Source organism: Pseudochaenichthys georgianus, chromosome 16 (assembly GCF_902827115.2).
Source record: "Pseudochaenichthys georgianus chromosome 16, fPseGeo1.2, whole genome shotgun sequence".
Lineage (NCBI taxonomy): Eukaryota > Metazoa > Chordata > Actinopteri > Perciformes > Channichthyidae > Pseudochaenichthys > Pseudochaenichthys georgianus.
The window spans coordinates 6,740,738-6,757,604 of NC_047518.2; the positions used below are offsets into that span (position 1 = coordinate 6,740,738).

The 16,867-nt window shown below is 41.9% G+C and overlaps 1 long non-coding RNA gene across 3 annotated transcripts; it reads right to left on the reverse strand.

Annotated features, from left to right (window-relative positions):
• Positions 1–10,771: 10,771 nt before the first annotated feature.
• Positions 10,772–12,973, reverse strand: LOC117460274 (uncharacterized). 3 transcript variants are annotated; one of them, XR_011644696.1, is made up of 6 exons: positions 12,953–12,973; positions 12,657–12,809; positions 12,230–12,366; positions 11,614–11,713; positions 11,335–11,448; positions 10,772–11,171 (listed from the first exon to the last, which is right to left on the reverse strand). It is a non-coding gene; the product is annotated as an uncharacterized lncRNA (long non-coding RNA). The 3 variants fall into 3 exon arrangements; XR_004553626.2 differs by lacking the exon at positions 12,953–12,973 and having other exon boundaries at positions 11,610–11,713; positions 12,657–12,939; XR_004553627.2 differs by lacking the exon at positions 12,953–12,973 and having other exon boundaries at positions 12,657–12,938.
• Between the last annotated feature and the right edge of the window lie 3,894 nt (positions 12,974–16,867).

The following is a 16,867-nucleotide window of genomic DNA, read 5'->3' on the forward strand; positions in this document are numbered from 1 at the left end:
CTCAGGAGGGGGAAGCAGGGAACTAAGCAAGTAAGGATGGGACATTGTTGACCTAAACTGATGGAATGTTAGGGCATTGGAAGGAACACTTTGAGGAACTCCTGAACCCGACAACTCCGCCCTCTATGTTAGAGGCAGAGCTGGAGTATGACGGGGGATCAACACCAATCTCCCGGGGGGAGGTCACTAAGGTCGTCAAACAACTCCACAGTGGCAAAGCCCCGGGGGTGGATGAGATCCGCGCAGAAATGCTGAAGTCTCTGGGTCTTGAGGGACTGTCATGGTTGACACGTCTCATCAACGTTGCGTGGAATTACTGTGGGAGGTGCTGCGGGAGTATGGGGTGAGGGGTTCTGTACTCAGGGCCATCCAATCTCTGTACTCCCAAAGCAAGAGCTCTGTCCGGGTCCTCGGCAGTAAGTCGGACCCATTTCCGGTCAGGGTTGGCCTCCGCCAGGGCTGCGCTTTGTCACCAATCATGTTTGTAATATACATGGATCGGATTTCGAGGCGTAGTCGTGGGGGAGGGGGTCTGCAGTTTGGTGGACTAAGGATTGCACCACTGCTTTTTGCAGATGATGTGGTTCTAATGGCTTCATCGGTCTGCGACCTTCAGCACTCACTGAATCGGTTCGCAACCGAGTGTGAAGCGGATGGGATGAGGATCAGCACCTCCAAATCTGAGGCCATGGTTCTCAGCAGGAAACCGATGGACTGTCCACTCCAAGTAGGGAATGAGTCCTTACCCCAAGTGAAGGAGTTCAAGTTTCTCGGGGTCTTGTTCTCGAGTGAGGGAACAATGGAGCGTGAGAATCGGAGCACCGTTGTGACGAAAAGGGAGCTGAGCCAGAAGGCAAAGCTCTCTGTCTACCGGGCCATTTTCGTTCCTACCCTCACCTATGGTCATGAAGGACGGGTCATGACCAAGCGGCAAACTCTGGGGAAGAGCCGGGAAGCCAATACGGAAGTGTCACACACTGCAGTTCATATATTGGCCGATAGGCGATGGCTGCAGAAAGGAGCAATTTCCATAGACCCCCATGTTAAAATGCCCAATTTTACAGCAGAAAAACACATGTTTCTCTCCCTGGCTCCATACATTTTATTATCGATATAGTTAGATTCCACCTTCATGATTATGGATCTGTGAGTGAATTGTTTTCTAACGCGACCCTTTTATTTATATTAGGTCTTAAAGTTTGTGCATCAATTAGGGCGTGGTCACATTGAGTGACGGCTCTGTCAAGTGCCTGCCGCTGTTAGCTTCTTGTCTCTCTGCTAGCTGCTCTGTGAAGCTAGCTACAGGGACTCTGCCTGCTCAGCTCATCCAGGGAACACAACTTGTAGCCGGCCGTGGTTGTTTGTTCTTCATGCTTATATATCGGACTATTGTGACTCGCTCTGCGGTTAAAACAGACGGTGCATGAATGCGGTAAGTGAAATTCGAGTGCTTTATTTATGTGTTAATGATTTTAATCAGCTACGTAATGAATGGTAAGGCTTGGGTTAGCATGTAAGCTAGTGGTAGCTACATCGGTGCTAACGATGCTAATCGTAGCCTCCAAGTTAAAATCATAGACTGTATATATAAAGGTTAAAACGAAATAGACAAGTGTTAAGTGGGATAATACTGTTGAACAAACGGCTTCTGTTTGAGGTTGATAAAATAAGGTTACATCCTTATAACTTAGAGATATTTTATTATGTAGGAGGAACTGTATGCATCGCTAAGGTTAATTTAAATTGGCTATGCTCAAGTATGTAGACAAGCTAATGTCGTGTATGTGAAATCAACCTCACAATAAGGTGTGTATATTACAATTATTAATGTCATATTTCAAGATGATTACTTAGATATTACAATATGGTTGATTGAGCTGGAGTTCATTATCGAGCTTACACGTTAACGTCACAGTCATCTGAAGAACGAACACAAACCTTGTTGTTTTTATTAATTGCATTACCAAATGGGTATCAAATAAACAGTAAGCATTGGTAACACAACTTCCAAAGTTACAGTAAAATAAAAAGGACCCTGACTCGGACAATACACAATCCAACATGTTCAACAGAAGAGAATCAGTTATATTGTTTGTACACATGGTACTTTACATATATATCTGTTTGTTTAAAGTGTCCAGGTGATGCAGGCAGGCTGGACCAGAGAGTGAGAGACAGAGCTGGACTCCTCACAGCAGTGAACTTCAGCTCAGGTACAAAGACTCTTTTGTCATACTGTACAAAGAATCAAGAAAGATATTGGTTTAAATGAATGAAGTATTGACTTGAATACACTGATATACATTCCAATAAACAATACTAAATACCAGATCACCTACACATCAGTTAAGTTGAGGGTTTATTCCATGCAAAAAGTTACATTTTAGATATTTAGCAATATGACTTTGTCAGCTTTCTAATTTAATGTATTGAAGGCAAAGATATTTAACACAGTGAGAACTGCTACTATTTATCTCTCAATATTGTCTGTAAAAACGTGGTAAAAGTTATTCTTTCAGTGAGACAACAGAGCAAGCTTCTACAGTTGCACTACGTTTTGTAACAGTTAAATATTATTTTGATAATAACATATATTTCAATGTTGATGAACTTCATACTGTTCATTCATAATCTGATTGCTCACTGTTAAAAAAAACAAAAAACCATTACAATTACAAAATAATTATATCTACAGCCCCTAAACACACAAACACAACGCTTTCATAAATAACACACTTGTTCTGCAATAATATGTTTTATGTTTCCTGTCATTTTTGTTAGGAAAGGACATGCCTGAAAGACACAACATTTTCTCCTTCTCTGAGGGTCAAGAAGAACATCCAAGAGGAACATTAAAAGCTGATGTTATGAGACACTCCATCAGCTGATTATTTCTATTTGCCTCGCTTTATGAGCTTCACATCACTTGTGCCTTGTACCGCAGAGTTTGCAACATCACAAATAAATGGGGCCAATCTTCAGTCAGATGTGAATGTGTAATCTAACATTTTCAGTAAGAATAATGGACGAAAGGAGTGCAAATACAATTTATTGAAATGTGAACCAAAAGTTAATCAAATGTTTTAAATAAAAAGCACATATGGACAGAAGGTGTAAACCTATTACATTTATAAGTAAACACATTTAGTCAAATAACGTGACAGACTAGGCCTGTGCAGTTGGTATCAGCTTTGCCCAGTATGGGCTCCTTCATCAGCCCTGGTCCTCCTCGCTGAGGAAAGACCCTCAGTCCTCTCCAAACCAACAGACAGGATGTCCATCACACAGAGGTTTCTCCCTGAAGTCTCTGCAGCCCTCTGGACACCATGCTGTCTCAATCCGTCCACACTGAATATGAGAGGGGGAAAATGAAAATAATAAATGCTTTAGACAATAAGAAACATAAAGTTGACTGTTGAGTTGCTCAGTTTTTTTAGATTCTCAATACTATTACTGTATAACTAATATCTCAGGTTAAGAGGCACATTCAAATAAAGATTGGTCTTTAAATACATTTTGTCTTTTGAATTGTTTGTCTAAAGTCAAGGATCTAGAACTGGTACTTAGTTTTAATGATACAGTCTGGTTATTATGCTGTTTGGAGGAGGCCTCACAGGTAAGAGCACTAACTAGCTACCATCACATGTACCTTAGCTTGACTTAAACGTATAATTAAGTGATATCAAAATACAAATAACTAATGTCATGCAAACATATTAATATTTGCTTGATTCCAGTGTTGAATTTAGCACAATTGCATACAAACATTAAGGGGTTTTAAGATTCTGAAGTATTATGCTAAAAACTCAATAACTTGGATTATTATTTATAGTTTTGCTGAATAGTTTTATGTCCGCTTACCTTAGAAACGTAAAATGCGACGGCAGTGTGCAGATGGAGAGCATGTTAGCTTAGCTTGGTAGCTTCAGCTAGCTCTGGAACTTCCAGCTCGGTGGCTGCAGGTCCCGCCTCGGCTCCGCCTCTTTGCCCTTATTTGGAGCAGGCTGGAACAGGCGGGAGTTGAACTCTGAACACTGTCGAGCCGTTAGTGGCCGACTCCGCCTACTAAGGGCTTCACGGCAACTCTGCAGAATCCTATGGGTGACGTCACGGACCCTACGTCCATTTATATATACAGTCTATGGTCATGACCGAAAGAACGAGATCGCGGATACAAGCGGTCGAGATGGGTTTTCTCCGCAGGGTGGCTGGTGTCTCCCTTAGGGATAAGGTGAGAAGTTCAGTCATCAGGGAGGGACTCAGAGTTGAGCCGCTCCTCCTTCGCGTCGAAAGGAGCCAGTTGAGGTGGTTCGGGCACCTAGTTAGGATGCCACCTGGGCGCCTCCCTAGGGAGGTGTTCCAGGCACGTCCAGCTGGGAAGAGACCAAGGGGTAGACCTAAGACCAGGTGGAGGGATTATATTTCTTCGCTCGCCTGAGAGCGCCTTGGGATCTCCCAGTCAGAGCTGGTTGATGTGGCCAGGGAAAGGAAAGTTTGGGGCTCTCTGCTGGAATTGCTGGAACAGCTACCCCTGCGACCCGACCACGGATAAGCGGGAGAAGATGGATGGATGGATGGAATACTTGGGACACCTTTCCCTCTACTCTTTCTACATTGAGTTTCCTTTTATTAATAGGACATAAACAATATTACTTGATTGTGTTCATCAATTTTTAAAACTATCATCTCATGAAATCTGCATGTTGTGGTAAAAATAAGGACGACTTTTAACATGAGCTGCACTTCAGATTGTTCTTCATTGGTGGTGTAACAGTGCTAACATGAACTGTACAAAATAAATCTATATTTTCAAGGATTTTGTTAAACCTGTTAAAACCAGTGTTCGATGGAAAACATATGCTCATATGGCGTAATAATTTAATGGACTATTCACTTACCCAAGCTGTCGACGCCATGAGAAGCCGGATCATCCTTCCAGCATCTCCTCCTCGATTTCCACACACCTTACATTGCCCACACGCCCATTCACATATTACACCTAAAAAAAAGAAAAAAAGACAAGTTTCAAAAACTTCTCAATGCTATCTAGTATAAGAAATTAAATGATTGCATCATGTTCAAATTACTTACCTATATAGAGAGGTTGCCTATCGACAATGTTGATTTAGCTCCTAGATCTTGTACCTGAAATATATGACAAAAATAGCACAAGGTTAGTTTCCAAAGGTGAGGAATAAGCTAATCGTTATTGGTTAAGGAGGCAGCCTGAGCAGCAGCTATATTTTTGACGTCACCTGCACGCCGAAAAATATTACCAATGGCCTAATAATTCCCCAAGTTGTGTTACACGTAGGTTTAACAATGACAGTACTCTGTTGCACCAGCTGTATTTAATTCTCTCTCAAATGATCACTAAATAAATAAATGCTAAAATTAATGCTCAAATAACTATAAGGGGAAATAAGGAATTAATTAATAGTATAAATAATTGCAGGAGTAAATAAATAAGAGAATGAAGAAAAACGGGAAGAAAAATAACATTGAAAAAAATACTTTCATTTCAAACCTTTATTTATACAGATAAAATCCCATTGAGATCATTGATCTCTTTTCCAAGGGAGACCTGCTCAAGTAGTTCCACATGAAACATAAAAACATAAATAGAACAACAAAAGGACATCATACAGCATCATTTACAAAATTATCCACATAAACAGGTACCAATAGCTTCCGATTGAGTAGCATCCAACCAAGCTTTAAAAACATTTAGTGGCACCAGATTGTTCAGTTTCCATTTAATTTGCAGACTATTCCAAGACAGAGGAGCTGCACATCTAAAAGCTATCTTCCCTAAGACAGTCCTAGCAGTTGGCACATTTAATAAAACCACAGCATTCGATCTCAGGCAGTAGCCACTTACAATTCTCCGTGAGATCAGGGAGCAGATATAAGATGGAAGTTTCCCTAACATGGCTTTGTATATAAAAATGTACCAGTGACTGAGCCTCCGTACAGTTAGTGAAAGCAAACCAGCCCTTGCATACACGGTACAGTGATGGGTTAATGCTTTACAGTTTGTCACAAATCTCAGTGCACTGTGATACGCAGCATCTAACTTGACCAGGCAATTGGCAGGTGCATTCATATAGACCAGATCCCCATAGTCCAGCACAGGTAAAAAGGTCACAGTGACTAGCCTTTTCCTGGCCTCAAGCGAGAAACAGGACTTGTTTCTGAAAAAGAACCCTAGCCTAACCCTCAGTTTTTTAGCAGGTTATTGACATGAAGTTTAAAAGAGAGACAATCATCAAGCCAGATACCAAGGTATTTGTAATAGGCAACAACTTCAAGTTTTGTTCCTTGCGTAGTTACAATATCTAAAACAGGCTCTGGTGTCTTTTTTGCTTTTGAAAAGAGCATTACCTTGGTGTTATCCACATTTAAAAGAAGCTTTAATTCAGAGAACTGAGTCTGAATAGTGTTAAAAAGAGCCTGTAATTTAACAACAGCCTCCTTAATGGTGGGACCTGCACAATACATCACAGTATCATCCGCATAAAAATGTAAAGTAGCTTCATCCACATTATCACCTACGCTGTTAATATATATGGAGAATAAAAGTGGTCCTAAAACAGAACCTTGTGGTACACCATTAGAAATGTTTAACCACTCAGAAGACAGTCCATCAAAATGAACACATTGGGACCTTTCAGAGAGGTAGTTCACAAACCACCCCACTGCAAGGCTGGATATGCCAATACTGAGTAGCCTCTGCTTTAAGATGCGATGATCAACGGTGTCAAATGCTTTGGAAAGGTCAATAAACAGAGCTGCACAACTCTGCTTATTATCTAAAATACTCGCCACATCATTCACCACTTTCATTGTGGCAGTGATGGTGCTGTGTTGCTTTCTGAAGCCTGACTGATGTTTAGACAGGATGTCATTTGTACATAAAAACTCCTTTACCTGTTCACTCACTAGGCGTTCAAGAACCTTAGCCAGAACTCGTCCCTTTACTCTAAATGTACGCAGGGGTGCATGTCTATCAATGATCTCCATAAAACCAAGATAAAAATAAGACCATGCGGTTTCCACACAGATCGATTTGACCCCAATCAAAATCAAACAGATCATGCACAAAACCCTGCTCCACAAAATGTTTTATGTCTCTCTTGATGCGAGGTTTAACCTTTTGGACCTTAGTGTCCCTAATTGTGGCTACAACACAGTGATCGCTCAGATCATTTGCAAATACTCCCACAGATGAATATTCATGGGGAACATTAGTTAAAATGAGATCAATTAGGGAGGATTTATTAGGGGACTTAATATTTGGGCGAGTAGGACTGTCCACAATCTGAGTAACATTCAATGAGATACAAAGGTTTTTAAAATCCTCTGACACTGCAGTTAACCAGTCCCAGTTAAAATCTCCAAGTAGGACTATTTCCTTGTAGTCTAGTTGTGATAAAAGATTTGCTAGTGAAGACAAGGAGTCTTTGACAGCTGAGGGGGGTCTGTAACGGCCCACGACCATGACCTGTTGACCCTTTGCCACTTCTATATTTAAGGCTAAAAATTCAAATTGCTTACTGATCGATTTGGAAACTAATGTGGTTACACTGAACTTATTCTTAACATAAATTGCAACGCCACCACCTTTATTAGGCCGGTCGGTACGATATACATTAAAACCATTTAAGGCAATATCAGAGGCCAAAATAGACTTATTTAGCCATGTTTCAGATAAGACAATGACGTCAGCGTCAGTCGATTTTGCCCAGATACGGACAAAATCTAGTTTACCTAACAGACTGCGCACATTCAAGTGGATGAAACCCAACCCAGATCTAGCTTTAAAATCAGCAGGAGTAGCGATCTGACTATTACTACTGGGCGGACCAGGGTTAGGTTGTACATTTCCTGACAGTAATAACAACAACAAAAACAGGCATCTTTTCCTCTTAAATGACACACATACACCGTCATCTAATTTAGAAACACCGGAAATGTCTGCGAGAGTGTGATTAGAGCTTAAGAAGCAGTCCTGAAGAACCATCAACGCAGGAAAATAAAAAAGAAAACATATTTTGTCAAGCAGATTGACTGTGACAAGGCAACCGGTAATTGTTTGAGCAACACATCCAAACCTTTGCAGGGGATGCCCACTGGGTGGCAGAACAGACCTGAATCCAGTAGTCTTTTCAGAATGACTAGAGATCTTCTCATAGTCCAAAACAGTTAACAGGCACAGTAGAATCACGATATGGGCCATTTTCACCAGCACAGCATCCGGATAGGCGTGCAATAGGGGTGTTGAAAATAATCGTTTCTACGATGCATTGCGATGCGGACGTGGACGATTCGGTCTCGATGCAGTGACGGAAGATAATCGGTTATAGAGTAGTAACGTTGCTTCCTGATTTTCCGGCCGCGGCTTTACTATAACGTTTTTTCTGTCACTTTAATATCAAATCGGTCGGTGACGCAGAGATCAGGGAACATACGTGACAGCGGCACAGCAACACCGAACACGGAGCAGTCTGCTTTATCCACCAACACAAGAACACCAGTCCAGAATCCACAGCAGAAGGACCCGCTCTGAATCACTCCGTGTTGCTGCGGCTCAGAGACACAGACAGGGATTTATGTTTTTCAAAAATAATCGCGTTACAATCATGTCAGGTTTTTGGTGGATTTAATTAAGTCTTGGATTACAGAGTATGAATGTCCTCTAGCAATTTTCAGACGATATATACGTGTGTAAAGTTTGTGAAGGCAGGAGGAAAAAAGCTTCCGCGATCACCGTCTCCTCTCCGTTCCTCCAAGCCCCGCCCCCTCCCTGAAAATAATGAGTGACATGCTGATAGTGACCCGATAGAAACTTTATTATTCACTTAATCACTGAGATATAATGAAGCTAATTTATCTTTCATTCATTGGATTTATGTAACAGTAAAACAGAGAATGTAAGTGTGCACCCACATGCAGTATTTTAGTTTGTATATGCTGTTGTAAATACTCCTGTTGTCTGCTGTGTTCAGACTCACGTCCTGTGTGTGATGCCTCATTCAGGACATTCAGTGTCCTTTCTTAACAGAAGGCCGTGGCTAGAAGCTGCAGCTAGACTGCAGAAGCATTAGCTTTTTGTTTTTGAGGATGGAACAACTTCACACACGGAGGCTAGACCTATACAATTCATTTATTTTGGTTTATAAATGAATGTCAAGACATTTATGTTATTGATTTCTGAAGCACTTTCTAAATAATAAAAAGAGAGTTCATATGTATTGACTGCATGTATGCATTGATGAAAAATAAGCCATGTGCAGTAATCTAGAAAATTGAGGATGCAACGCATTGGTATGAATCGAGATGCACCGGGATGCACCGGGATATCGAACCGAATCGAATCGTTGACAGGATAATCGTAATCGAATCGAATCGTGAGACCAGTGAAGATGCACAGCCCTAGCGTGCAAGCAGGCCCGAAAAGTGGAGGCGCTCCGTTCTCCTCGCGATATCCCCGGTGCAGAACCTCCTCAGTACAGCAGGATAGGCGAAGCAGGACCAGCTCGAGGCGTAGAGGCGCTCCGGTCTCTCCGCGATATCCCCGTGGTAAAACGTCCTCGGCACCGTAGAGCACGACAGGTGGAGCAGGTGGATACAGGCCTCAACTACAGCAGGTGTAAAGCAGGCCGCAGCCCGAACGTGAAGCCCCTCCGGTCTCTCCGTTACGCCCCCCGGGGCAAAATCTCGCCAGGACAGCAGCACACGACAAGTGGAAGCAGGTCCCCGCCACAGCACAACTGGGCAGATGGAAAAAGGGGGCCCAAGCAACAACGTGCAGCCGCTCCGTCTCTCTGCGACTTCCCGGGAAAAACCTCCCCACAACAGCACAGGTGCACAGGTAAACCTCCTATCCAGAGCCATAGAGAGATAAGAGTTACGACACTCTTTGATGTCGCCGCCAGCCGGTCACGTGGTTTATGTATGCCGGGATAGTTCAAAACGCACTTCCGTGGCAATGCTTCTCTATGGCAAAAACAGCACAAACATGGTCAAAATAGTCATAGATTAAACCAACGCTGTTATTTTTTAAAGATTGCTTTCATATTTACATGATGTGGTTACACTTTGTATGGATTGGCAATATTTACAAGTTTCGTTATTTAACGATATTTTGAGGGGAAAGTGTGGTAGCACAAGCAGGCTATGTTGCTGTCACTGTCAGGTCAGTCACGTCCGTAGTATAGTTGCGCTGCGCTGTCATGTTCTTATATGGGACAGACAGACAGCAGCGATTGCGTTATTGAATGGTAAATATATATATTAAAAAAACACACACACCCAAGTACTTTTTCAGCTGTAATTGCATTATTGCATACTTTTTATTGACAGTTTTGCATTTGGAGAGGCAGGGTGACAACGGAAAGCTTGGTAGCCTATTACTTATTAAGAACAGTGTATGGAAAAAGTGATGTGTGTTAGAACAAAACAAAGTCAAATGAATGAGAATGAGAACAAAGAGGGTTAGGGTTCAACAGAAAAAGATTAATTCAGCCAAAAAACACAATTTTGATTAATCTAAAGTGTAAAACAATCTTCAACACAGACCAAATTAGTGCCCTTGGACAACAAAATATATGGTGGGGCAAAGAAACGATAAATTAAATTGAGAGAGTGGGAGACTGAAAATGATTACTATGATAAATATTCAAACTATTTACAAAACTATTTACAGAAGCTCCTGTTGAACCATGGTTCAACAGAGCAACAAAACAGGTTTGTCAACAATACAATTAAAATGACGAGGCCACTTTGCCAGGGGGAGGTGATCCAGCGACGAGACAATAAAGCAATTCATATTAAGTTCTGTTGAGACACCACAGGATATAAAACCTTCCAAGCGATGACCTCTCCTCACCTTTCACCTGTATTTCCTCAGGAGACTCAGGTCCTTCAACGTCTGCAGCACAATAAGCACCCACCCACAATTGTTGTTCGCACAAGCATAATTGTGCGAACAACAATTGTGGGTGGGGGCATTTTACAAATATTTACAAACAACTATTTACAAAAAAGCAACTATTTACAAAAAAGCAATACAGAACTCTAGTCTAGGGCATCCAGGGGCCTAATCATTTTGAAAAAAACAAGAAGGTTCCTTTGTGAAAGGGACATCCTCTTCATCTGTTTCCTGGGCCCTAAAAAGCAGAGCAAGAATAGGAACAGTGGTGAATAATGGGAGAGAATACAGTTGGGAGCAGACTGAACAGAGGACATAGCAATATTCATGTTAAAATGTTTGCACAATAAATATTATGGCACTTTCGTTTATATTGCATTTTAATAGATCAGTTGTCATACATAGCATTTGGGTGCTCTAATCGATCCGAGAAGGGGTTCCGGATGTATGGCTTCCCTAAGGACGTAGAGCGAAGGAAGAGATGGATGGCAATGGTCAACAGACAAAACCTGTGTCTGACAGAGGACAACAACAGCAGAAAACTCTGTCATGTAAGTAATGTTCACAGAGGTGACATGACTTATTAACATTTTAAAGGGCATCATATTTCCAAGTGTAGAGAATTATGACTCTTCAATGACATTTGAAGTGTGCAGGGGAAACTGATCAAACCTACCTACCCACAGGTACACTTTGAAGACGACCAATATATTGGCAACAAATCAGGAGGAAATTTGAGGTTGAGGCCAGATGCTGTTCCAACAGTATTTATACATCGGCCTAAACCGAAAAGGAGAAAATTCACGTCAAGGAGTATGCCTCCAGCTGTCAGGAATAATGACCACACCTATTACTGCACATCAAACATTGGTATGATATATGAAGCTAACAATGTTTCCCATGTTATATAATTCAAGGATAGACTACACTCCTAATGCAACTTTCAGATTATACAGCTTCAAAAATACCAGGGTTCAGGGATTCTCTGAAGACTCATATACCACATGTACATAATCTACAGATTTCTTCATACTGTAACATTGCCAATAGGCGAACTTAGATGAATGTCACTATGTAGGAGTATAGTGTACCCTTAAATGACAATAGGTGCACATGTAAAGGCAGCATACACATATAACAGCAATTGCCTTGTTATTGTTACAGAGATTCAGGGAGATATTGAGGTGGAGTTCCAAGGGAATGAAAGGGACATCACAGACAGAGAGAGTGAGACAGATGTCAGCAGACTGCCAGGGGCCAGTATGTCAGGGGCCGACAATCAAGAGGCCACCTTACCAGAGATCAGTGTGCCAGGAGCCAGTCAGTCAGGGGTCAGCTATGAAGAGGCCAGTTTGCCAGGGTCAGGTGCTCCAGGGACCAGACTGCCAAGGGCCAGTTGTGACCGGGCTCACGTGGAGGATCTAATGAGGCAACTGAGAAGGGAGAGATTACTAAGAAAGAGAGCCGAGAGGGCTCTGGTAAACCAGAAGAGGATTCATTCGGCATTAAAAAAAAACACACAATTTGATTAATCTAAAGTTTCAAAAAATCTTCAACACAGACCAAATTAGAGCACTTGGGCAATCAAAAAAAGGTGGGATACGGTGGGGGAAAGACACCGTGAAAAAAGCAATACAACTAAGGTTCTGTTGTGGCACTACAGGATATAAATGAGAGAGCTGGTCTGCTGGTATTAAAATAATTTAAAAGGGGTGCACTTTACCGTCCATCAGATGAGGTTTTCACCCTTGTTCAGAACGTGGAGCAGCTGTTCCGTGTGAGGATGAGCGATTCCCTCATGGAGTCCTCAAATGCAGTGTCACAGCTGGAACAAGAAGCCATGTTGCTGGACAGCAACCTGCCCTCATGCCATGACCTGAAGAAAAAAATCCTCTCAACATACATCAGGCTGAGGTTAAGGATTGCATCAAAGTGCATCAGGGCTGAGAGGAAGGATAAACATAAAGGGTATCTTGGCAGCAAGAGTCAGAGTAAGAAGGCAAAGAAGACCCAACAGACCTCTGCACCGAAGGTCATAACATCATACCTTTGAAGAACAATCTTTAAATTAGTGTGTATATTACAATACAAAGGAATCTATCCTAGCATGCCATCAAGCATTAAAAAGTAGCGCTAGGCTAGTTGTACAGTACAAATAAGTTAACACGGAACAGTACAAAAAAAAACTAAGTACAGTCAACATGTCAAATAATGAAATGTTAGTATATCCCAAAATGCAATGAAATATTTATCACAAACGCCACCTCATTTCTACTAGTGCTAGCAGTTAAGTCATATCATACAGAAAAAGCCGACTAAGGATGGCTGACACGGTCAGGTTCAGCAGATAAAAACCAAAATAACAATAAAAACACATAATCAATCTAAATCCTGCTTGTTAGTTACCCAGCATCATTGATATAAGCTGCTAGCGATTCATTACTGAAATCTTACCTTCAAATCAAAGCTGACGAAGTCACGCTAGCTAACTAGCAGGCAATGCTAGCAAAATTGGTTGTAACAACCAAGATAAAATATAGATAATTACGCTGTGCATATACAAATGAAGACCAGTATAAGCATCATAAAGGGCCTCTGATACAATATAGACAGTTGACAATTCAAAAGAGTTCGATATTTCAGCGACTTACCTCTGGAACTAATCGACGCGCCGTAATAATAATAATAATAATAATAACTGAGATTTCTATAGCGCCTTTCAAGGGACCCAAGGTCGCTTTACAGGAATAGGGCAAGCACAAACAAAACAAAACAAAACAAAGGTCAGACAGACAAAACAACAGATCGATTTAAGGGCCGAAATGTAATGTAAGTGAATGAGGTCCAACGCCCAAATGACAATATTTTGAACTATTTCGATGTCCATACCCCGGAAGTAGGCGCCGCCATTTTTTACAACGGAGGTCTATGGGAGTGTCGTAACTCTTAGTATCTCTAGGGCTCTGCTCCTATCCACGCCGACGGAAGAGAGGCAGCCCTGCCCCTCACTTTCCACGCTCCGTGAGGCGGATGAGAAAATGTGATCCGCTCGCGAAAATGCGCTCCGCTCGCTCTGATCGACGAGTGTAGAGTGACGGCCGACTGTTGTGTGTCATACTAAATGAATGTATGCAAAATGTAAAAAAAAGCATAAATACACAAGTAATTCATTAATATATATATACGCATAAATCAAGTACATACATGCATGAATAGAAGTTGGTAAATTAAGAGGGCTCTAATATGTCTTAAATTAATTTATGTTCATCTATGTATTTATGCATTTCTTTATCCTTTCCTAACTGTACTCCCTTTCTGTCTGGCTCGAGCTTCCACGGCATTATATAGCAAAGCTAACTTTGCTATCTAATGCTAAGCCTAATGTCATGGACTAACGAAGAGTAGAGTTGATATAAGAAAGTATTAAATAGTGTTAATTAAAAATACGGCACGAAAGGACGTCCAATGTAACTTTAATTACTAACTCTCTCACGAATTCCCGTGTGTGTCTGTGCTGCGACCACTGCATAGAGACAGACATGATAGCGAACGACAATGTGGCTAAGGCTAAGCTACTACTGTAATAGGTCTATTATTGACGCAACCTAAGCGACAGAAACATACACTGAACAAAAATATAAATGCAACACTTTTGTTTTTGCTCCCATTTTTCATGAGATGAACTCAAAGATCTAAATAATTTTCTATATACACAAAATAACCATTTCTCTCAAATATTGTTCACAAATCTGAACAAATCTGTGATAGTGAGCACTTCTCCTTTGCCGAGATAATCCATCCCACCTCACAGGTGTAGCATATCAAGATGCTGATTAGACAGCATGATTATTGCACAGGTGTGCCTTAGGCTGGCCACAATAAAAGGCCACTCTGAAATGTGCAGTTTTGCTTTATTGGGGGGGTCTGAAAACCAGTCAGTATCTGGTGTGACCACCATTTGCCTCACGCAGTGTAACACATCTCCTTGGCATAGAGTTGATCAGGTTGTTGATTGTGGCCTGTGGAATGTTGGTCCACTCCTCTTCAATGGCTGTGCCAAGTTGCTGGATATTGGCAGGAACTGGAACATGCTGTCGTATACGCCGATCCAGAGCATCCCAAACATGCTCAATGGGTGACATGTCCGGTGAGTATGCTGGCCATGCAGGAACTGGGATGTTTTCAGCCTCCAGGAATTGTGTACAGATCCTTGCAACATGGGGCCGTGCATTATCATGCTGCAACATGAGGAGATGGTCGTGGATGAATGGCACAACAATGGGCCTCAGGATCTCGTAAGGCATTCACAATGCCATCAATAAAATGCACCTGTGTTCGTCGTCCATAACATATGCCTGTCCATACCATAACCCCACCACCACCATGGGCCACTCGATTCACAACATTGACATCAGAAAACCGCTCACCCACACAACGCCACACACGCTGTCTGCCATCTGCCCTGAACAGTGAAAACCGGGACTCATCCGTGAAGAGAACACCTCTCCAACGTGCCAGACGCCATCGAATGTGAGCATTTGCCCACTCAAGTCGGTTACGACGACGAACCGGAGTCAGGTCAAGACCCCGATGAGGACGACGAGCATGCAGATGAGCTTCCCTGAGACGGTTTCTGACAGTTTGTGCAGAAATTCTTTGGTTATGCTAACCGATTGTTGCAGCAGCTGTCCGAGTGGCTGGTCTCAGACGATCTTGGAGGTGAACATGCTGGATGTGGAGGTCCTGGGCTGGTGTGGTTACACGTGGTCTGCGGTTGTGAGGCCGGTTGGATACACTGCCAAATTCTCTGAAACGCCTTGGGAGACGGCTTATGGTAGAGAAATTAACATTCAATTCACGGGCAACAGCTCTGGTGGGCATTCCTGCTGTCAGCATGCCAATTGCACGCTCCCTCAAAACTTGCGACATCTGTGGCATTGTGCTGTGTGATAAAACTGAACATTTTAGAGTGGCCTTTTATTGTGGCCAGCCTAAGGCACACCTGTGCAATAATCATGCTGTCTAATCAGCATCTTGATATGCCACACCTGTGTGGTGGGATGGATTATCTCGGCAAAGGAGAAGTGCTCACTATCACAGATTGTTTCAGATTTGTGAACAATATTTGAGAGAAATGGTTATTTTGTGGATATAGAAAATGTTTTAGATCTTTGAGTTCATCTCATGAAAAATGGGAGCAAAAACAAAAGTGTTGCATTTATATTTTTGTTCAGTGTACATAGCCCTCCTAATAGTGCATTCAGGCTGTTTGGAGGGCAACAAAGCACAAAAGGGGCTGCTGGCTCTGGTTCATGCTTAGTACAAGCAGCACCCAACTAGCTAGGCCTCGTTTCGCTATCTAACTAGCATTGTGAAGTGCGAACCTGACTGCACGACGAATATACACATACAGACAATACTATTCGTCTATGTATATAGAACGTTAAAATAACTGTTCATCTTCAATAATGTATGGTTAAGCAGTGGAATATTAAACAATTAGACTTACCTAAAGTCCGTCGGTCGATGGTGTAGGTTTAAACGCCACGTATTTTTCTTATTTTGCTTTGATTAATGGTGGGGTAACATCTAGAAAACTCCAAGTCTACGTCCAGTGTGAACAGTCAACGTCAGTGACATCATGCTTTGCGCATGCGCGTTACCTCCGCGCGTTTATATTCAACATATTCACATTGTGTTTAATTGCTTGAACAAATACACATTAGATTTGAAAGATTTCAGTTATATTTTATCTGAAAATATTGCTTCATATTTATTTGGACCAAGAATCAGTTTTTTGAGTGCATATAGTGCTTCACATAATAAAATATACAAGGTCTGTAGCCTGATATTTATTACATGCTTTAGGAGCTGTTTGTGTTTGTTGTACAATAAGTGTGTGTGTGTGTGTGTGTGTGTGTGTGTGTGTGTGTG